Here is a 21,323-nt window from a genome sequence, read left to right on the forward strand (position 1 = left end):
GAACTAGCCTCACCATGAAAGCACATCCTTGGAATATATTCCTCATAAGTAAGTAGTATCAATCAGGAAACACTGTGGGATATGCTATCTCCATCCCACTTATGCTATCCAAGAGCACTATAATATATCTAGGAGAAGAATAATTTAGGTAAGATGTTACTAATTTAAAAGAAAAAGTAATGGATATATAATTCATACATCATAAAATTCAGTGTGTTAAAGTATATATTTCAGAGATTTTTAGTATATTCACAAACTTGTACAAACATTGCTATTACCTATTTCCAGAACATTTCCTCTCCCATAAATGGAACTCCATACATACTAGCAGTCATTCCTCATACCTCCTTCTTCAAAACCCCTGGTACCCACTAATCTACTTTGTGTGTCTATGGATTTGCTTACTCTGGACATTTCCTATGAATAGAATAATACAAAATGTGTCCTTTTTTGTCTGATTTCTTTCATTTAGCATGTTTTCAGAGTTCACTTATGCTTTACCATGTATCAGTACTTCATTCCTTTTTATGGCTGAATAGTATTTATTGTGCAGATATACCACATTTTGCTTATCCATTTCATTAGTTGATGGCCATTTGGATTGTTTCCATTTGAGGAAACATGAATAATGCTGCTGTGAACATTTATGTACAAGTTTTTGTCTGGCCCTATGCTTTCAATTGGCTCAGATATATGCCTAGAATTGGAATTACTGGGTCATAAAGTAACATGTTAAGCTTTTTGAGGAGACTCAAACTGTTTTCAAGAGACTACACTAATATGATGACATCACTGATGAGGCAAATTAAAGAATTCCAGAATGTTATACCTCCACAAAAGCACCTAATAAGCTAGCATAAATGTTCATAATCAACTTTTTTAAAACTCTGGAAACTTCTCAAAAAATTATCATAACCAGGGGAAACTTAATGAAGAAAGAAGTTGCTACATTGCAGTAAGAGAGTGCTCTGGCGTTTTAAGTTCCTGCTCATTGCCCCCACTCCTAGATCAGTAGTGCTGTGAAGATGGCAGCCTGAAATGCTGGTGCAGGTTTCTAGGGCCCAAGGGAGCAATATGGACCTTATTCTCAAATAATCGTGGCTGTGGGTTTCAACCTGTTTGGCAGGTCCTTTGAAGGACCAATGCAAGGGCTTGCCATTGTTTCGCCTGATTTGGAATATTCCCAGGGATAGGGTAGCCTCCTGGGTGGTGTTTGCAGAAAGTACTCAAAATCAAAAGTACTGGCCACAGCAGCCTGGGGCAGGGGTTTATAGTCAAGACAAACAATGGACAGATCAAAAAGGCTAGAAAGCCAGAGGTTGGGAAAGAAGATAGGTGGAGGAATAAGAGCTTTTAAAAGTTCCTGTATGTATCAGATTATCAAAGAGGCCCCATACATGCCCAGAGCTCGACACATGCTCAGAAAAGGCCGAAGAGAACCATAAGCTGTTATCTTTGGCTCATCTTCAAGCTTCACACAAGCACAAGTGAAGGTCAAGGCAGAGTCTGGTTAATTGAAGGAGTGCCCCCAAACAGAGACAATGTGTAAAAACAGAGGAAGTCTTTTCCCTTTTTCTTCTCTGTCTCTCTTTTTTAAAATTTATTTTCATTTTTTTTTTTTTTTAATTTTTGCTCCAAGGGTTTAAGGGAATTCTGTTAAAACACTAGCTGACCACAAAGCTGTCAGAACACCGATTTCAGTGGTCACACATAACAAAGAATATAGACTTTACAAAACAGTTTAGAAAAGTCACTAAATAATAAATAACCCATGACAAACAGCAACAACCCTGGGGAGTGAGAATAATCTGATTTCCAGAGCTGTTACATTATAATATTCAGAATGTCCAGTTTTAAACAACAACAACAAAAAAAATTGGAAGACATGCAAAGAAAAAAAAAAATGTGGCCTATTCCCAGGGGGCGGGGGGGCGGGGAGACATTAGTAGAAAGTGTCCCTGGAATATCCTGGGCATTGGACTTACTAGATAAAAATTTTAAGTCACTATTTTAAATATGCTCAAAGAGCTAAATGAAGCAGCAGACACAGAATGAAAGGAAACCAGGAGAATAATGTCTTACAAAATACAAAATGTTAATAAAGAGGTAGAAAATTTTTTTAAAACAAAGCCAAATAAACATTTGGGGCCTAAATGTATAATAACTAAAATGAAAGGTTCACTAGAGGATTTCAGCAGATTTGAGCAGAAAAAAGAAAGAATCAGTGAAATTGAAGGTAGATCAATTTAAGTTATCCAGTCTGAGAAGCCAAAAGAGAGGAGAGTGAAGAAAAATGAGCAGAATCTAAGAGATCTAAGGGACACCATCAAATGGACCAACATGGGCATATGAGAGTCCCAGTGTTGGAGGCGAGAAAGGAGCAGAGAGAATGTTTGAAAAAATAATGGTCAAAACATTTCCTGATTTGATGAAACATGTACATCTACACATACAAGAAGCTCAAAGAACTCCAAGCGGGATAAATTTAAAGAGATCCACACAAAGACATGTTATATAGTCAAATTCTCAAAACCCAAAATGACCGCATCATTTTACCTTCCCACCAGTGATTTATGAGTGTTCTCATTTTTGTACATTTTCGTTGAGAGTTGTTAATTGTCCCTGTCTTCTATTCTAGCACAATACTGAATGTAGAGTGATATCTCATTTTTAAAATGGCATTCCTCAATTGACATTGAGCATTTTTTCATGTGCTTATTAAGATAGCTTCTCAACCTGCTAGTTGAAACGACCTATCAGCCTTTGATCAAGCTGATGTGAGATGATTCAAGTCACATTTGATAGGACAGATTCATTTAGACCAAGTACAGTCAAGGATAATTCTCACTTCTATCCTGCTGGCAAAAGTGGACCTAAGAAATTCTGTTTTTATGTGAGTACCAAACAAACAAATCTGTGAAGAGAACCTATGAAGAAATTCTATAGAAGAAAGGAAACATCATCCAAAGATCCAAGGGAAAGCATATTTCTGGGGGGGAAAAAGATTTACTACAAAATCAGTGTAACATTTTGGAAGCATTTTCTTTTCTTTTTTTTTTTTTTTTAAATGTTTATTTTTGAAAGAGCGAGTGAGACAGAGTGGGAGTGGGGGAGGGCCAGAGAGAGGGAGACACAGAATTGGAAGCAGGCTCCAGGCTCTGAGCTGTCAGCACAGAGCCCGACATGGGGCTCGAACTCATGGACAGTGAGATCATGACCTGAGCTGAAGTCAGACGCCCAACCGACTGAGCCACCCAGGCGCCCCTTGGAAGCATTTTCAATATGATATGAGAGGGCCTGGACTCTATAAAGTAAGAATCAAAGACTATAATTTGAGAACCAGTTGAAAATGTGGAGAAAATGAAGATGATCTCTATTTGAATAATAAAAAGGCTGAAGTGGCGCGATGGGAAATTGGCAAGGTGGAGAACAAACCTGAGAAACTCTCCTTGAATTAACTGAAAAGTGACAAAGATATGAAATGATAAGATAGTTTGTGGAGATTAAAAAAAAAAAGGCAGGAACCAACAGAAAAAATATAGGTATAACTAAAGAAGAAACTTAACCTCTTAGAAGACACAGTTCAGATAATACTAACAGATCTCTAAGTCACAACACCCCCAGTTCTTGAGAATTTTAGTTTCTGGGTTATCATCATTCTCTTTGATACTACTTCTCTCGTGATTCTTGATTCTTTGTCAGTAATTCCTCAACTACTTTACCTCTAAACAATGGTGTGATTCAGACACTCAAGCTTTGAACTTATTTGCACTGATTTCAATCCACTAGTATGCCCTAAGAATTATCTTCATGTTGCCCATCCCTAAACTCCAAGCTCAGTGGTAACTCAAATTTTGGAAACTGACATACTTACTTAGTTTCACTCAAAATCCACCTCTCCTGCAGTCTTCCTCTTATACCCTGAGTTGCTCAGACAATGTAGTAATATAATCAAATTTGGATTTAAAAAAAACACACTATTAACATCATGGATTAAAGGAGAATGAGAGCATATTTGAGGATATCATTAACAAAGCTAAGGAAGATATGTGAAACCAATGAGAAATAATATATTATTCAAAAGAAAATGTTTGGAAACATTTTTTTTAAAAGATTATGTTAGATCCTTACATCACCTACAACAAAACACATCTCAAATATATTTAACAATAAAATGGAAAAATAGAATTAAAAACACTTTTGTTAAAAGTCTGCTGCATTTGGGGCACCTAAGTGGCTCAGTCAGTGGAGCATCTGACTCTTGATTTTGGCTGAGGTCATGATCTCAAGTTTGTGAATTCGAGTGCTGCATTGGACTCTGTGCTGACAGCGTGGAACCTGCTTGGGATTCTCTCTGTTTCCCTCTCTCTCTGCCCCTCCGCTGCTTGCACACTATCTCTCTCTTTCAAAATAAATAAATAAACATTGAAAAAAAGTACAGCATCCAAGAAATGTTTTTTATATTCATTTAAAATTATATTTTCTAAGAATATTTAACAACATAGAAATAGCATGATAACTAAAAATGAAAGATGCAAAATTGTATATTGCACATTTATCAATCCAATATTTTCATTTTTTTCTTAAAAATGCATCAAAATATATAAATTAAAAGTTTGCCTCCAGGTGGGGTGCTTTGGTTTAAACACTTTTTTTTCCCACTATTCTTTGCCAGATCTTCTATTTTGAATTTGTATTAATTTTAAGATAGAAAGTTTGCATTATTTCTTATAAGGGAAACAATTTTTAGAGAAGGCTTTTTTAAAAGGCAGATTAAATAGAAATATAATGAGCGGTATTGACAGAATATTCCATATAATAATAATGATCCATAATAATGATCAAATTCCCAGCATTCCTCTAGTTAGGCCAATGTGATAAGCAGGCTGTTTTGTTTTAACTGGCACCAAAGGAACTGAGGGATGCACAGGGAAGATTTATAATCAGTGAATTAAGGTTATTGGAAGTCCCTGAATAGGATGCCTATTAATTTTAAAATTAACTTTTGTAGAAGATAATGAATTTCCTCAATGATTCTATGAATGAGAGGTATGAACAAATGAATATAGTAAGGAAAACAAAATTTTTCCCTGCCTGTAGGAGGGCTAAAAAAACCAAAAGCAGCAATTTAAATTCATGTTCCATTTGGAACAAAAGTCAGTAGTCATTATATTTTGGATTCATGGAAATTAAAGATAGGTTATTTTTGAGAATAAGGTGATAAGGAAAATTCTGAAGATTAGGAGACTGAACATAGCTCTCTATGGGTCAGGATGGAGAGAAATTCAATGGGTTTACTTCAGGTAATTAATTTCTGAAACAGTATTTCGTCTTTACAGTGCAAACTTCAAGGTACACTATCTCCTATATGTCGAAGACATTATGAAGAAAGTAGACAGATATAATTTAGCAACCAATTATGACTAGCAGAAAATAACAGATCAATTTTATTTTCTTCCTCCTGAAGAAAAAAGACAATAGTCTGTGATCATTATTTATTCAAATACAACTTTTGATTCTGTCCACCATAAAATTTCATTGGTAAACCACTAACACAGAGCTCTTTAAGGTAGGGGTTATGCATTATTACTCTCGAATCCATATTGTTTGATACAGATTTTATAACGTACCCTGGATTTCTACTTAACAATGTGGAAATAGCTTATTTTCCTAAAAATAGAAATAAATCTACTGTGTTATAATCTATTGAAATTTACTCATTCTGTGCATTCCAATTTACCTAGTTCTGTCGTAAGTGAGTGGTTGAACATCAAATAGGTTATCTGCCCTAATAGCAATAAACTTTATTAAGTGCACCTAGGAGAATTCCCCTGTCCATCCATATGTGTTCTGATTACATCTCTCTCTCACTGCCCAGGCCCAACCCCTTCCAAAGAAACAACCAGATTGTTTAGGGAAAACATACCCTCATGGTACTGCCAGGGCCTAAGGAAATCACACTTTCTGAATCTATGACATAGTCTCCTTTCTTTCCTTCCCTCCCCCTGCCTCCCTATAGCAAGAGTATAAATAATTTAGTACATTACGTACTGATTTTAAGTTAATGTCTGTTTATAGATCTCATCATCATGGTGATAGGTGTCTTGGAAATTAAGAGACCTTTGCCAGATGCACTCTTTACCCCTCCTCCTTTCCCCGCCCCCACAGATCATTTGTAGTGCCAACAACGTATCTTAGCACTTGTCTCTAAGCATAATACATGTCCTGACAATTACCATGAATGCTCCTTGCACATTGACTGATCAGTTGGATGAATTAAAAAAATTTCCTGATCCCAGGAATTCCAATTTTCAAAGTAAGATTTCAAACGGGATCTCCAGAAATATAAGTTACTTGAAACTGCTGAATATGTTTTATTCCATGAAATACGCCATGGCCACAATTAGTTAAATGTGCTTTCATTGGGAATATTTTTTTATTGTGAACTTCCGATCAGGATAACTTTAGATCAGGACTTTTGATCAGGAAAGACTATTCAATATTATCTATCCACGTAGAATAGAATGCCCTAAAATTATTTAAAAGTAACTGCAGTAATACCATCAACAACAAAAAACCTGTGATTTTTTTTTTAAAGCTAGCCCCATTTCTAAGGAACATGAAGAACTTTAGGCGACAACATAAAATCAACCCTTTAAAAAATGAAAGTAAACAAATGGGAAAAAAAGGAGAAGAAAAATTCTCAAACTTCCACAATTTGAGAAATTATTGACTTAGTCTTCCTTAAGTGCTGTCTTGACCTAAAGTACATCCTGTGACTCATATTCCAATTACTGTTACGGTCTTTCTGATCCAAATTGCTGGGAGGAAGGGAAGTACTGCATAGACAAAGTGGTTAAATAACCTAGTGTACAGAACCTTATAAAAGCTGCACCCTAAGAAAGATGCAGTGTTTCTCATTTCTTTGTTCCTGTTTCACTTTTATGATCCCTTCTTGGAAAAAAGGTACATTCTGTCTCTATTTAAAAAATATCTAAGTAACAATAACATTACCAGTGTTGAAAATGTGTTATAGTTGTTTTTCCATACACTCACCATGAGTCTGGCTTATTTTTAATTGTCCTGGGTCCTTATTCAATATACTGTACATTAACATTTCTTTGCAAGCAGGTGGGAATAACCCTCTTGAATGTCCATTCCAGTATGAGAAGTCTGTCATCAAGCATGCTGAGTAAATAAAGGCTGGTTCATCTGCTGTAACAGTAGGAAATTTCCTATCACCCTGGCCTTAACAAGGGTGAAATCTCTGAATGTATTCAGTGTGCACAGACCTGGAAATACTCTCCTCTTGGGAATGAGCTGGAGATAGGAGAGTGTATGTTGGGGGTTGGGGACAGTGTAATAGAATTTAGAAAGTTTAGAAAGAACAGGAGAGTTGGATGGAGGGGAGGGGACTCCCTTATTTGTGGGAGATTCAACAAACATTTAGTGGATTCAGCAGTCATTTTCTTAGGCCCTTCCATTAGGTCTACCATTAGGAAGAAAGCAATTTGAGGACTATCAGGTGGAAGTTGGAGCTGCCCATAGATAGCAAAACCACATCAACTTGAAAATGTCGTCTGTGAAATAAGATGGAGAATTCTATGAGATAAAAGTCCAAAGAGATTTTTTCCAGCCATTTTCAATTTTAGATAGCCCTATTCTAATCACTTCATTGATGGGTTACAGTTGTCACAACATGGGTTTTACCCCATTTTTCTTATACAACTTGTAAGTGTGTTTTGCTTTAAAAAATTCTGTCAGAAAATTATCACAGGAAATGACAAAGTAATGGCAACAAGAAAGCTTTTTATTTTAATAAGAGTTCAATATAGTTCTTTAAATAGGTATAGCATTTAAATATTCAAATTTTGAAAGTTCATTTTATATGCAGCTGTTTAGCAAGGTAATTTTTGCATGGCTTAATGTACACCTTAGTCCTTTAAACTGTATCTCTTCCATAAGAGTAGCTTGAATTTAGCATTTTAAAGGAACATTTTCAAAATAATATGTTCCATCTCTTTTTCAAAGCAACTATTCTATTACTGAGAAACACTGTTCTCTTTTAAACATCATCTTGAATATTTTTTCCTCACATCTACTAGGTTATTTCTAACTGATTTCATCAAGTCACCCAGTAGCTGTCTGGAGTAGATTATTTTTATCAAGCAGCAATATGTGGGTTACCACTACTAAAATGATTTTGGGATTAGAGAGAAATATTTAGCCAGCAGTAAAGAGTTACAATGTTTTTATTTTTTGTTTTTGGTGGTGGTTTACTTTAAATTGGGAGTTTGTAAAAATTGAAGAATCAGGAAAGTGTGTGTGTGTGTGTGTGTGTGTATCCATCTATATCTAATCTATATCTATTTATATCTATATCTAATCTATATATATCTATATATCTGTATCATCTATATCTATATCATCTGTATATCTATATCTATATCTATATCTATATCTATATCATTTTACCATTTTTGTGTTAAGACAACTTTCTTAAACTGGAGGCCAATTCTATACCTGCTGTTCTGTTTTCACCCAAGGAGTCCCAATCCAAGGAAAGAAAAGCAGATCAAGGATTAGTTGCTGTTGCGCTCATGGATTTTTATAGGCTTATCCTAGACATAAGGAGATATGTAATTTCCATTTTGTCTGAATCAAAACCAGTTTGGTCATAACCTTTGTTGACTGTGTAGCAATAATGAGGACTTGATTACCTTATTTATTTTTTAATAAGTGTAAATGCAGCAAAAATATAAACCAGTTTTAGGTCATCATTTTAAAAAATCCTGAAGACATATATTTACATGATTTGTTCAAGTAGAATTTCCTCGCCAATATCTCTGGGATACTCCTAACTATTGGCAACGCTTTTAATAAAGTTTTTAAGGGGAAACCGCACACAATTTTGCAGGCTTTGTGCTGCCCCACGGAAATTATTCTGCCTTAGATTCTGAGCCAGGCCACCCCCCAAATGTCCATTCCAGTATGAGAAGTCTGTCATCAAGCATGCTGAGTAAATAAAGGCTGGTTCATCTGCTGTAACAGTGGGAAATTTCCTATCATCCTGGCCTTAAAAAGGGTGAAGTCTTCTCTGAATATATTCAGGGTGCCCAGGCCTGGAAATACTATCTCTGTTTAGGAATGAGCTGGAGATAGGTCAGTGTATGTTGGGGGTTGGGGACAGTATAATAGAATTTAGAAAGTTTAGAAAGAACAGGAGAGTTGGGTGGATGGGACTATAAACGAAGCCATTGGTTTTACACACATCAGTGTAGGAAGTGATGATTCTCTAACCTCCAAAGCTTTACATGAAAATAACTCCATTTGTGAGAAGATAAGGGGGGTTTTGTTACATCTTGCCAGTATGTAATCAAAATGATCTCCTCCAAACATATTTGAGGTTCATTATAGAAGATTCACGTAAGTTACGATAAAATGTTATATTGGTAGGCATTGGATTTTCTAACTTCCTTGGGACTCAGAGTTAACTTTAAACAAGACTCAGCAACTTCAAGTGTAGTTCTTAATTTTAAGTCGGCCATTGGCCAGGTTGTGAAACTCAGCAAAGTAGCATGTACTTTTTCCTTCTGCTCCTTATTTTGTTTTTGTTTTCCTTGTTACTACTTCAAATCATCCCATGTCATGTCACAGCTTGTTAAGCGTTTAAAGCTAGTTGGTAGGTGCTATATAAATTCAAAAGATTGATGTCTAACCACAGGAGCTTGTCCAACAAACTCCAAAGAGATCATACTATTCATTAGCTGTCAGCTGGTGTGTGTGTATATATAATATTATTTTATATATATATATTTATAAATGTAATATTTCTGTATATATGTAACATGCATAATAATTTTGTAATACATAATAATATTTCTATATTCTGTCCAGTGTAGACCTGACAGTGTTTGGTTTTCTTTTTTAATTTTTTTTTTTTAACGTTTATTTATTTTTGAGACAGAGAGGGACAGAGCATGAACGGGGGAGGGGCAGAGAGAGAGGGAGACACAGAATCGGAAGCAGGCTCCAGGCTCCGAGCCATCAGCCCAGAGCCCGACGCGGGGCTCGAACTCACAGACTGCGAGATCGTGACCTGAGCCGAAGTCGGACGCTTAACCGACCGAGCCACCCAGGCGCCCCATGACAGTGTTTGTTTTTAATTGATTACTTCTTACTAATAACTATGTTCATCTTAGAGGAAGCATATTAACTAATTTAATCTTCACAGTAGTCCTATGGGGTAAGTTCCACTAATATCTCTGTTTATTAGTTTTTTAAAGTTTTTAAAAATTTTTTTAATTTTTAAAATTTTTTTAACTTGTTTTATTTTTTATTTTTTAAAATTTACATCCAAATTAGTTAGCATATAGTACAACAGTGATTTCAGGAGTAGATTCCTTAGTGCCCCTTACCCATTTAGCCCATCCCCCCTCTGACACCCCCTCCAGTAACCCTCAGTTTGTTCTCCATATTTATGAGTCTCTTCTGTTTTGTCCCCCTCCCTGTTTTTATATTATTTTTGTTTCCCTTTCCTTATGTCCACCTGTCTTGTCTCTTAAAGTCCTCATATGAGTGAAATCATAGGATATTTGTCTTTTTTCTGACTAATTTCACTTAGCATAATACCTGCCAGTTCCATCCACATAGTTGCAAATGGCAAGATTTCTTTTTTTTTTTTTTTTTTTTGTGATTGCCGAGTAACACTCCATTGTATATATATAGCACCTCTTCTTTATCCATTCATCCATCGATGGACATTTGGGCTCTTTCCACACTTTGGCTATTGTTGATAGTGCTGCTATAAACATGGGGGTGCATGTGTCCCTTTGAAACAGCACACCTGTATCCCTTGGATAAATGCCTAGTAGAGCAATTGCTGGGTCATAGGGTAGTTCTATTTTTAGTGTTTTGAGGAACCTCCATACTGTTTTCCAGAGTGGCTGCACCAGCTTGCATTCCCATAATATCTCTGTTTTAAAATGGAGAAATGAGGCACATAGAAATTCAATAACTTTTCAAAGTCACACAGCTAATAAGAAGCAGGGTTGGAGTGTAATCTGGAATTTGTCTTGAGTCTATTGTTTTAACCACTATACTGTATGTTGATCGAAAGCCATAGCAGGTATATCCTCAGCTCAAATTAGGATCTTCCCTAAAATCTCCTGTGTTTACTTCCATTAACATTTTTTTCTAATGTTAGTGGCTGTGTCTTTATTTCTATATTTCCAGTTCTAATAAAGTTCTTATCCATTAAACAATCTATAAATATCTGTGAAAACTATATACATGATATATGTGATATGATTGTCAAAATAATGTTTATTCATTGAGAAAAATAGCCCTTAAAATGGTGCTGCAGTGAATTATCTGAATTCTTATGGAGGAAAATTACTGAATTGTTACAGTGAATTTTTTTTAATGACCCATTTTCCAGTCAGTGGTTCTCTTCTTGCTTGTTGTACCTGGATTCTGTATCCCTTTGGGCAGGAAGTGTTCAGGAATTCCATTGCCATTGTGAAATTTGGCTCAATCATGGATTCAGAAAATTAGCAGCATCCACCACAGGATGCTGAGACCAAATAGCAAGTTCAGAAGGAATCCCTTCTCTAGCAGGTTGTTTTGCTTTCCTAATAAATACTTCTTCACTTCCTGTTGAGGGATAACTTTAAAAGCAAAAATTTAAAAATTTCACAAGACTCACAGGATAAACTCTCTTCTAAATAAATCACTTCAGACAATAAGCAGTGAGAAAGCTTTAGCAAGGCCAGTTTTAAAGACCTAAGACTTTAAGATAGTTTAGATAAAGTTTGAATAAGCAGCCAAATGTTCTGAACCAAAATTCCAAGCCTGTTAGTAATGATAATATTATTTAGCACTTAGATAATTCTTTGCAGGCAGTAACCATTAATCATCGGTATCCCACTGTGTACTATGCATGTTTTAAGATTATCAGTTTATAGAGGCAAATACTGAAGTTGAGAGGTGAAGAGTGTGTTTAAGGTCATAACCAGGGTTATTGCTTGAGCCAGAATTTTACATGTACATTTTCTGACACTTTTTTTTCCTGTCATATTCCACGAGCTATTACCTTATTTTGTGCCCAATTTTTTTTTAATGTAACCACCTGAATGTACAAAGTCAAGGTATGCTTGCAATACCCAGGTTGTTTACAGGAGACAATGGAAAGGAATTACAAGACATAGATTAGACTTCTTAATCAAACATGTACTGACTATGGAATCTCGAGAAAAATTTCCGATTTTTTTTGAGCTTTGTTTTTCTTATCTGCCAAATAGGAGTAATATTTTTTTTTAATGTTTATTTATTTTTGAGACAGAGAGAGACAAAGCATGAACGGGGGAGGGTCAGAGAGAGGGAGACACAGAATCCGAAACAGGCTCCAGGCTCTGAGCTGTCAGCACAGAGCCCGACGTGGGGCTCGAACTCACGGACCGCGAGATCATGACCTGGGCCGAAGTCGGCCGCCCAACCGACTGAGCCACCCAGGCGCCCCAGGAGTAATATTTTTTACCTTATGGGGATTTCTGACAGATAAATATAATAATATATATAAATAATTATTGATAACTGTTATGTTTTGAGTGTCCACTGTATGTAAGTTATTTTAGTTCAACTTCTCAGAAGCCAATTTATTTTTAATCTGATTATATGGATTTGTTCATTTATCTATTCAACAGATATTTTATTGGATGCCTACCATGTACACTGTCTCATAAAGTAATAATCAGAACTAATAATCAGAACAACCTTCCAGGTCTCACAGAACTCACAATCTTTGGAAGAGGTGGTTTACAATCAACTAAAAAATACATATAAATGTGAGGTGTAAATTCCATATAGATAAATTATGTGATAAATTCTATGAAGAAACATAAATAAGAGTAAAGGAGAGTGATTTGAATGGGGTATTATTTTATAGAGAGTGGCTAGAAAAGTTTACTTGTAAACGTATCTGGGGAAAGATGTGAAGGAACTGTAAGAGATGGCCTTCTGATATTGGGTGGAGAGTGCTTTCCAGATAGAACTGCAAATGCATGTTCCCTGGGCTTTTACAGCTTTTTTAGGACCAGCAGGGAAACCAGCTGGAATGAAGCTAGCAAGGAAGAGAATAGAAAGGGTAGAAGGATAGTAGATTTCAGATCATTTAGGACTTTGTAAGTCATGAGAAAAATTTGGGGTTTTACTCTTAAGACTTTTAGAGAGCTCGGGCAAAAGAGTGACATGATTTGGTTTATATTTTTGAGGATTTGGGTAAAGGCAAGAACACGGTGTAGAAAGATGGTGGTCTGAAACAGGTGTCAGCAATGGAGGTCAGATTGAAGATATATTTTGGCATGATTGACAGATAATAAAAATCCAATAGATAAGGTTAGAAGTGAAGGTATAGGTTTACAAGTTGTCAGCATGCAGATATATTTAAAGTCATGGGATTGGATGTGATCACCCAGGGAGGATGCATAAAGAGAATAGTCCATGGAAAAAGCTGTTGAGTACTGCAGCTTGTTAGGGGGGATAGGAAGAACCGGTCAAGGAGACTGGAAAGGAGAAAAATGAAGCACGGGTGGAAGAATATTTTAAAAAGAAAAGGAGTGATCAATTGTGTCAAATGCTGTTGAACAGTTAGATAAAGTGTGTAATATTTGACCATGTGATTAGTCAATGTGGGGGTCACCGATGACCTTAAAAAGAGTTCTGATGGAGATGTAGAGACTAAAGCCCTAGTGGGCTCTCCTCTGCACTAGTGCATTAGCCTTCACTTTATCTCTAATCCATTCTCCATTTTGCAGTCAGTCTTTCTTTTTCAAAACACAATTCTCATAATGTCTCTACTGGTTTTTTAAATGTTTTTAATTTTTATTTATTTCTGAGAGAGACAGAGACAGCGTGTGAGTGGGGGCCGGGCAGAGAGAGAGAGAGAGAGCGAGAGACAGAATCCGAAGCAGGCTCCAGGCTCTGAACTATCAGCATGGAGCCTGACATGGGGCTGGAACCCACCAACCGTGAGATCATGACTTGAGCTGAAGTCGGATGCTTAACCGACTGAGCCACCCAGGCACCCCATGTTTTTGCTGTTTTAAAAATCCTAGTGGCTTTAGAATGCCTGGGTGGCTCAGTCGGTTGAGTGGCCAACTTTGGCTCCGGTCATGATCTCATAGCTCGAAGGCTCATGAGTTCGAGCCCCATGTCGGGTTCTGTGCTGACAGCTCAGAGCCTGGAGCCTGCTTTGGATTCTGTGTCTTCTTCTCTTTCTGCCCTCCCCTGCTGATGCTCTGTCTCTCAAAAAAAGTAAAATAAACATTAAAAGAAAATTTAAAAATCCCAATGGCTTTCTGTCTCTTTCAGGTTAATTATGCAAATCTTCCACCTATTTTCTAAAGCTCTGCTCTCTGGGATTCAGTCACAGTGTGTTTATTTTAGTTCCTTACACTTCTGTCTCCTCAAGGTCTTTGGGCAAGAGGGTCCTAATTTCCCTTCCTTCTTTTTCTAGTTACTTCAGACATTAGTCCAGTGTTAAGTTTTTCAAAGAATCCTTTTCTGACCACACTATGTTAAAAGCCCTTTGTTACAGACTCATATAGGACTGCATAACATAGCACTCCCTCAGAGTATTTCACAGAGTTGCGATTTTATATTTCTGTATAATCATGTAATTAATGAGTACTTCCTTAATTGATCAAAAGCTCCATAAGGACAAGAACTCAGCATGATTACTTTGGTTAACATGCATTTCCAGCACTAAAGTCATAGTGCAATGTAGGTTGGTACTCCATAAATATTTGTTGAGTAAGTGAATGAACTCAACCCAAGTTTCATGATTCTTTTTTATCTAGGGATTATATACCTTCTTTTAGGATCCTGAGGATAATGGCTATTGGATGGGACTATAGACCATGTACTGTAATTGTCTACTAAACGTCCATATTCTAATTATATTGGCATAATTTAAAAGTATCTTAGGGAATAACAGAAACATCTGATTTTTCTTTTAATTGTAGAGTAAAACATTAGAAAGTGATCCAAGAAAAGTGAGCCCTCATGAATACTAACTTTAGACATGATCATTGATAATGCTCACAACATAATGACTTCCATATAGCAGAACTGGTTGTTAGCAGAAAATTTAGCTAAGAAAATGCCTTTCTTTCCTTACAGCTTTCTCAGGATAGCTTGCCAAATCTCCAGGCCAGCCTCACAGTAGGGTTCTCCTCTATTAGATTTTTTTCAATAATTAAACTTTCTATTTAGCTGAAAGAAAATGTGAAGCATTTAAACAGACATATTTGCTAAGCATATTGTAGTAGATTAATATAGCCCCTTTCTCATGAAGCTTTTTAAATACTCTTCAATTGCATAAATGTTGATAATATCATAGTCTCCATTTTAAAGAACAAGTGTCTTATTAAAAAGGTAGCAACAAAACTAAATTATAAAAAGAAGATATAAGTGCCTATCTAGTATTATATATTTCTCTAGACCAGTTTCTTTAGAAAATAGTTATCTATGATGTTTACCCACTTTAACCCCTCCACTTAAGGTTCTTTGTGCAGAATTGGGTGGGAAGTCATAGAATATTAAACTGCTGCAGAAATGGGATCAAAGTATTAGACAGTTTTTCCAGAATTAAACATTCATATAAAAAGACAAAGTTTGTTTAGTCTTTTCAGCAAATCTCTGAGGATATCTAATTTATTTATTTTTTTACTCATAAATATCATATCCCATATGGGGTTTGGGGAGAAGGGAGAAAGAATTCAGATGCTTGAAGACAAACGTCTTAGATAATGTTCCAAAAGAAACCACATACCTCAGTCTACTCAGAAACAGAAGTATTTTGCAGTGAATATGCTACAAAAGAATTTGTTAAAGTAATCACCTTTACTATTCAGTGATTTCCATAGCAACCACACACTGACTCATATACAGAATCAAGCTTTAATGAAAGGAACAGCCAGCTTTCTGTGCCAGATTATTATATATCCCTGTCTTCTTTCCATGTAGAATTAAAGCCAGATACTGTATATAACTATGTTCTATAGACTGTTTAATAAGCATTTCATGGTTATTTCATTTAGTCTTCCCGTCAGCCATTATTACCTCCATTATATGAATCAGGAAAGATTAAGAGAATTTGAATAATTTGACCAGTGACACCACCCGTATATATTAAAACATGGATTCCAGATCTGCTTAGATCTCTAGGTTTTTTTTTTTTTTTCACTATTTCATGCTGATGAAAGCCTATCCAAGAAGAGGTTGTTTCTGATTATTCTAGTTTAAATATCACATTTTTAAAGTCACAGTAGAACTAGATCTTATTTTAGAAAACAGCGTCCAAGTAATAAGGGAACTGGGGGCCTTTGGTGGGCATTTCCTTATTGTCTATCATCATATGGACTGGTAACCCAGGCAATGACATGCACAGTCCAGAGCCACTGAATATGGTTGTTTCTCCTGTGTCCTGCCCAGGGGCATTTAGCCAGGCGAGCGTGATGTGCTAAAACCCAGGGAACACACTGCTTGCCATCTATCCAGTCTGGGAAACTGCCTTAGGTCAGAAGAAAGGAAAGTATACTTTTTCTAATTGATCTGCTCAGAGGGGGCAACTTTTACAATGTTTTCCATCTGTGCCACAGAAAAGAGCCCCTTTCTAGTTTGCACAATGCCCTTCCATTTTTAGCAGCAACGACAGTATAACCTGATACTTTTTGCATGTTAGCATTCTTAAGAGCATGGAATATTGCACTAATATGAGTCCCTTGCTTATACGGATGCCATGAGATTAGAAAAAGCTTATTGACAAACAGCAGAAAGGTGATAATAAAGTCCAGCAAAGGATAAAGAAAAATTCTTAATATCTGAAGTCATTATGACATGACTTCATCATATATTAGGAAGATAAAACTAAAGGTCCTGGTATTGCTGTTAATGAAAGTTCCATTTTATTTTAGGTGTTTTATAATGAGAATTACTCAAAATTACATTAAACCTTGTTTTATGCACCTCAGTTGCTTTCAAAGGACAATTAAATTAAAAACTTGACTTTTGTTGGAAACATTTTATATCAAATCATACTGTTTGGAGAAATTTTAATTTGAAAACTAAGCATATGCACTCCAGGTAAATATACTACATAGCTTAATATATTGGGTATGTTTCCTATTATTAGATGTGTATCAATTTGTCAAAAAATAAACATAAAGCAATACAAAAGACAAAGTTTGATTTGCAATTAACCTAGAATTCTATATTTTTAGAAGTATCAGAAATGCTTATTGTCTAAATTAGGCCTTTTGTTTTGAGTTTTTACTATTATTATTGTGTTTAGTTTGTTATAAGGCAGGAGAAATTAAAGGCTTGAGGAGATAAAATCTAAGAATATAGAGATAAGTTGGTTGCTTCTTCAAAATATATGTATTTTTTCTCATCAGATGACCAAATTTGATTTTCTTGAAGTGGGCATTTAAAACCATTTTGAGGAGGGAATTATTCCTTTGAGAGACTCATGCCTTTGATGCTCTTACCAGGCTTGGCCTACCATATTGGAAAAAATTAGGACCACAGCCTTGGTGAAGTTTGCTACAAGTAACTGATCTTTTCCCTAGTGGTATTCTGTGACCTGTGCTGATTTCTGTTAAGCTAAAAAAATATGCCATTGAAAGTTTCAGATGATTTCTGCTGATTCAAGGTCATGGTAATATAAATCATATGTCATAAAGCAAACACATAAATAGAATTCATAGAGAAAATCAAAGTGATTCAGATGCCCATGATAGGCATACTTCCACCAGTCTCCAAGCTCTCACTGTTTGACAGGCATCATGAATATTTGCAGCTACACTTTTCCAGATCAACTGACTTTGAATGATTTTCAGAACTCTGAACCATTGCTAAATGCCAAGGAAAGAAATTAAGCAAAGAAAAGTTGGACAGACTTTCAGGAAAAGTTTCCTAATTGTGAAATCTATTAAAATGTGGAATAAATATTCTCTCAGGGAAAGGATGGGTGCCCATCTCTGAGGCTTTAAAAATAGGGCTACACTAACTCTTAGAAAAGAATTGAGGGCAGAATTCATTACTGGCAAGGAAGTGAGCTGGATGACATAATAGGTCTTTTCCCTCTGTCATACAAATGTTCCTTTGATGTTTTCATTTAAGTGGTAATTTAGTTTCAAAAGCAGATTTTTGAAAGCCAAGAGTAGACTAAGGTTTTGGGGAACATTTCACCAGAGAAAGTCAGGGATCCACGCTACCACTGAGCATGTATTGGGCTTACTTTTATATTTGACCATGGAAGACCACTGGTCAACCACCTAGTGCATTTCTTGGCACAGTCCTATTGGGGTTAGTCTTCTGTATCTGTATGACTATCTTGTTCAGTGTAGGTTTCTGCTTGTCAGAAAAATAGAAATATCTTTCTGTGCTTGTTAAAGCTAACCACAGTGTATGCAACTGTACCCTTTGCATTTATCCAGACTGCCAGTCTTTTCTTTTTCCTGCCTGCCCTGTGTGATTACTAATAAATCCGATGTAGCTGGGTTGAAGGAACATACAAGCAATTCTTTAGCATTAAGAATGTGATCAGAGAGATCGAGGTAGATTTGAACTGTCACCATCAATCAAAGCCAGTGAAAGGCAGCTTTCCAGGTTGTACAGTGACCTCTTTTTGCTGATACTGTTTTCCTCCCTTTCATCAGGTATCTAGTGAGAGAAAGTGTGAAGGATTTACAGGAGACATTCCCACCTGAATCTTGAGTGAATAAAAATGTTCTAAGTGGATTTTATTGAATGTAAGACCTATCCTCTTTAAAAAATTTGTATTTATTTATTTTAATCTCAGCAGTCTTGAACTTATAGACCACTTCATGTGATTTCTTGTCTTCACAGTCAGCTGTAGGTAATGTTCTCGAACATTCAATTATCTGTCATTTATTCTTTTCTGAATAAATATAGGAATAAAGTAGTGTAAAGACATGAACCTCAGTATATACTGTCTTAATTATTCAATAATTAAAATTAGGATTTTAGCAAAAACACTTTGGATATTTCTGGCTAGTTGATATAAAATTAATACAAAGGGCTTTGTAATTGAATCACATAAAGGTATGGTTTTTTTGCTTATTTTTATATCTGGGAGAATCATAACATTTGTTTGTTTCTATTGTCACTTGTGCCTTAACAGAACCCTGTACTGTACATACATTTTTTTCTGGAATTTATGAAACGAGCAACTGCTTATCTCATATTCCCTTTCTTAAAGTTCCAGGATCAGAAAAGCATCTATCACAGAGCAATACAAATAACTGTTAGCACATAACGTATACATTTATGCAAAGAAATGAACTATTTTATAAGGTAACAGTCTAAATATACAATGTGGCTCTCTAATTTGGAGTAAGGTGAAATATATAAAATCTATATATTCTTCCAGATCTTTCCATAAAACCACCAAGATTTTCATATCCCTAATACTAAGATAGAAAATACATTTTTTTCCTAGAGATTAGTGTTACTTCAGAGTACATCTTTAAGTGCAGATTACTTCAGACCCCTATAGATCTGATCTGCCCTTGGGACAAGAACCAGCCAAAACACTTTATCTTGACAACTTCAGGGTTGAAGTTCATGATAGAAATGTAAATCTGTTCAGACATACCAAGGAACAAATAAATCACAATGAAAAGATAGAGAATGGAGCTGCCAGGAGGACCAAATGAAAAGGCAGATGCTAAGCAAAGGCACAGAAAGAAAGAAAAAAAAAACCCAGATTAATTGGGGGCAGTGTGTACTATTTAGACATGGAGGAACTCTCAGGTTATAAATTTCTTGGAAAATTATTGTAGTATCCTGACATAATAGAAAAAAGTAACATATCTGAGTTCAAGTCCTGACCCTATCTTTCACTAGTTGTAGGATGTTGGGTAAGTTACTTCTCTGCTCCAGCCCTCCAATTCTGCATCTGTGAATTAAAAAATTTGAAGTGGACACTCAAGTCCACTTTAGCTTTCAGTTTTAATCTGCATTACCAAACTGATGGGTTGTAATTATAAGAGTCAACAGGGAGTAATACAGTAAGACCATTTGTGTTAAAGTGTAGTCATTGGTATGGGTCTTATTTTTAACAATTTCATGAGAACATAGAATATGAATGGCACAATTGTGGACTATGAGGACGAGACTCAGGGTGTGAGGCAAGATCTTGATTTTCAAATAGGAACCTGAATGTTGCTTTTTGATTAAACTCCTGGTGTACAGAGATCATTAGTTTTAGCGTCATGAGCTTTAGCATACAGGTGAAGCACTGAATTGGAAAGAAATAGACTTTGGACTGAGTGAGGGAAATACTAAAATGGTAGCCTAATAATGCTTTCCAGGACTATTTAATTTGACTAATCCAATGAAAATATTGGCAGTTATGAGTATCATAGGAGTTAAAAACAGCTAAGTTTTCTCCTTAACATATTATTTATTATGTTTTGTTTTAGTTGATCTTCCAAACCAAGAAATGTTTCCAATATAATTAATTATTGCAAAAGGCAGAAATAGGATTGGTTATCCTCACTCATTTTTCAAGCAGGAGATTTTGCAACTATATACACCTGTGTACGTAGATGCACCGAAATTAGCAAATTAAAATTTTTCTGAAAAGAAGTCCAGGTGTCCTAGCTTGCTGTCAGTAATTTTTAGAAGTTTTCCCAGCGGTTACCTGAGCGGGTTAGAACCTGGTATATTAGAGCCCAAATTTGTGTTCAGTTTCTCTGAATTTCCCAGTTGAGGTACTTCATATACTACTATCCTACCAGGGTGATGACAAAATGTTATGAATGATTGTTCCCCTACGGGGAGGTGGGGACAGTGGTCTGTGTTCTAAGTTAGCTGTTTTGAGAAGTTTAGTCATATGAATATAAGCTTTAATAGATATGTTTTGATTCTAGCTGTGGTTCTTCAGCATCTTCTTTTAGAACTTGGCTCAGATGCACACTTCAAAAAGAGTTAAGGTGAATACAGGGCTTTTTTGAGATAAAACTTGACATCTATTGTGGTGACATCGAGCTAGGATTTGTTATATTCCTTTTACAATTCATAGTCTCAACAATTCTTTTGAAAATTCTCTGGCCTCCTTTCTTTAGTTAGAAACATTTCCAGCTGGAATATATATATATATATTCCATATATATATATATGGAATATATATATGTGTATATATATATATATATGGATATATATGTGTATATATATATATGGATATATATGTGTATATATATATATGGATATATATGTGTATATATATATATGGA

Source organism: Panthera uncia, chromosome B1 (assembly GCF_023721935.1).
Source record: "Panthera uncia isolate 11264 chromosome B1, Puncia_PCG_1.0, whole genome shotgun sequence".
Taxonomy (NCBI): Eukaryota; Metazoa; Chordata; class Mammalia; order Carnivora; family Felidae; genus Panthera; species Panthera uncia.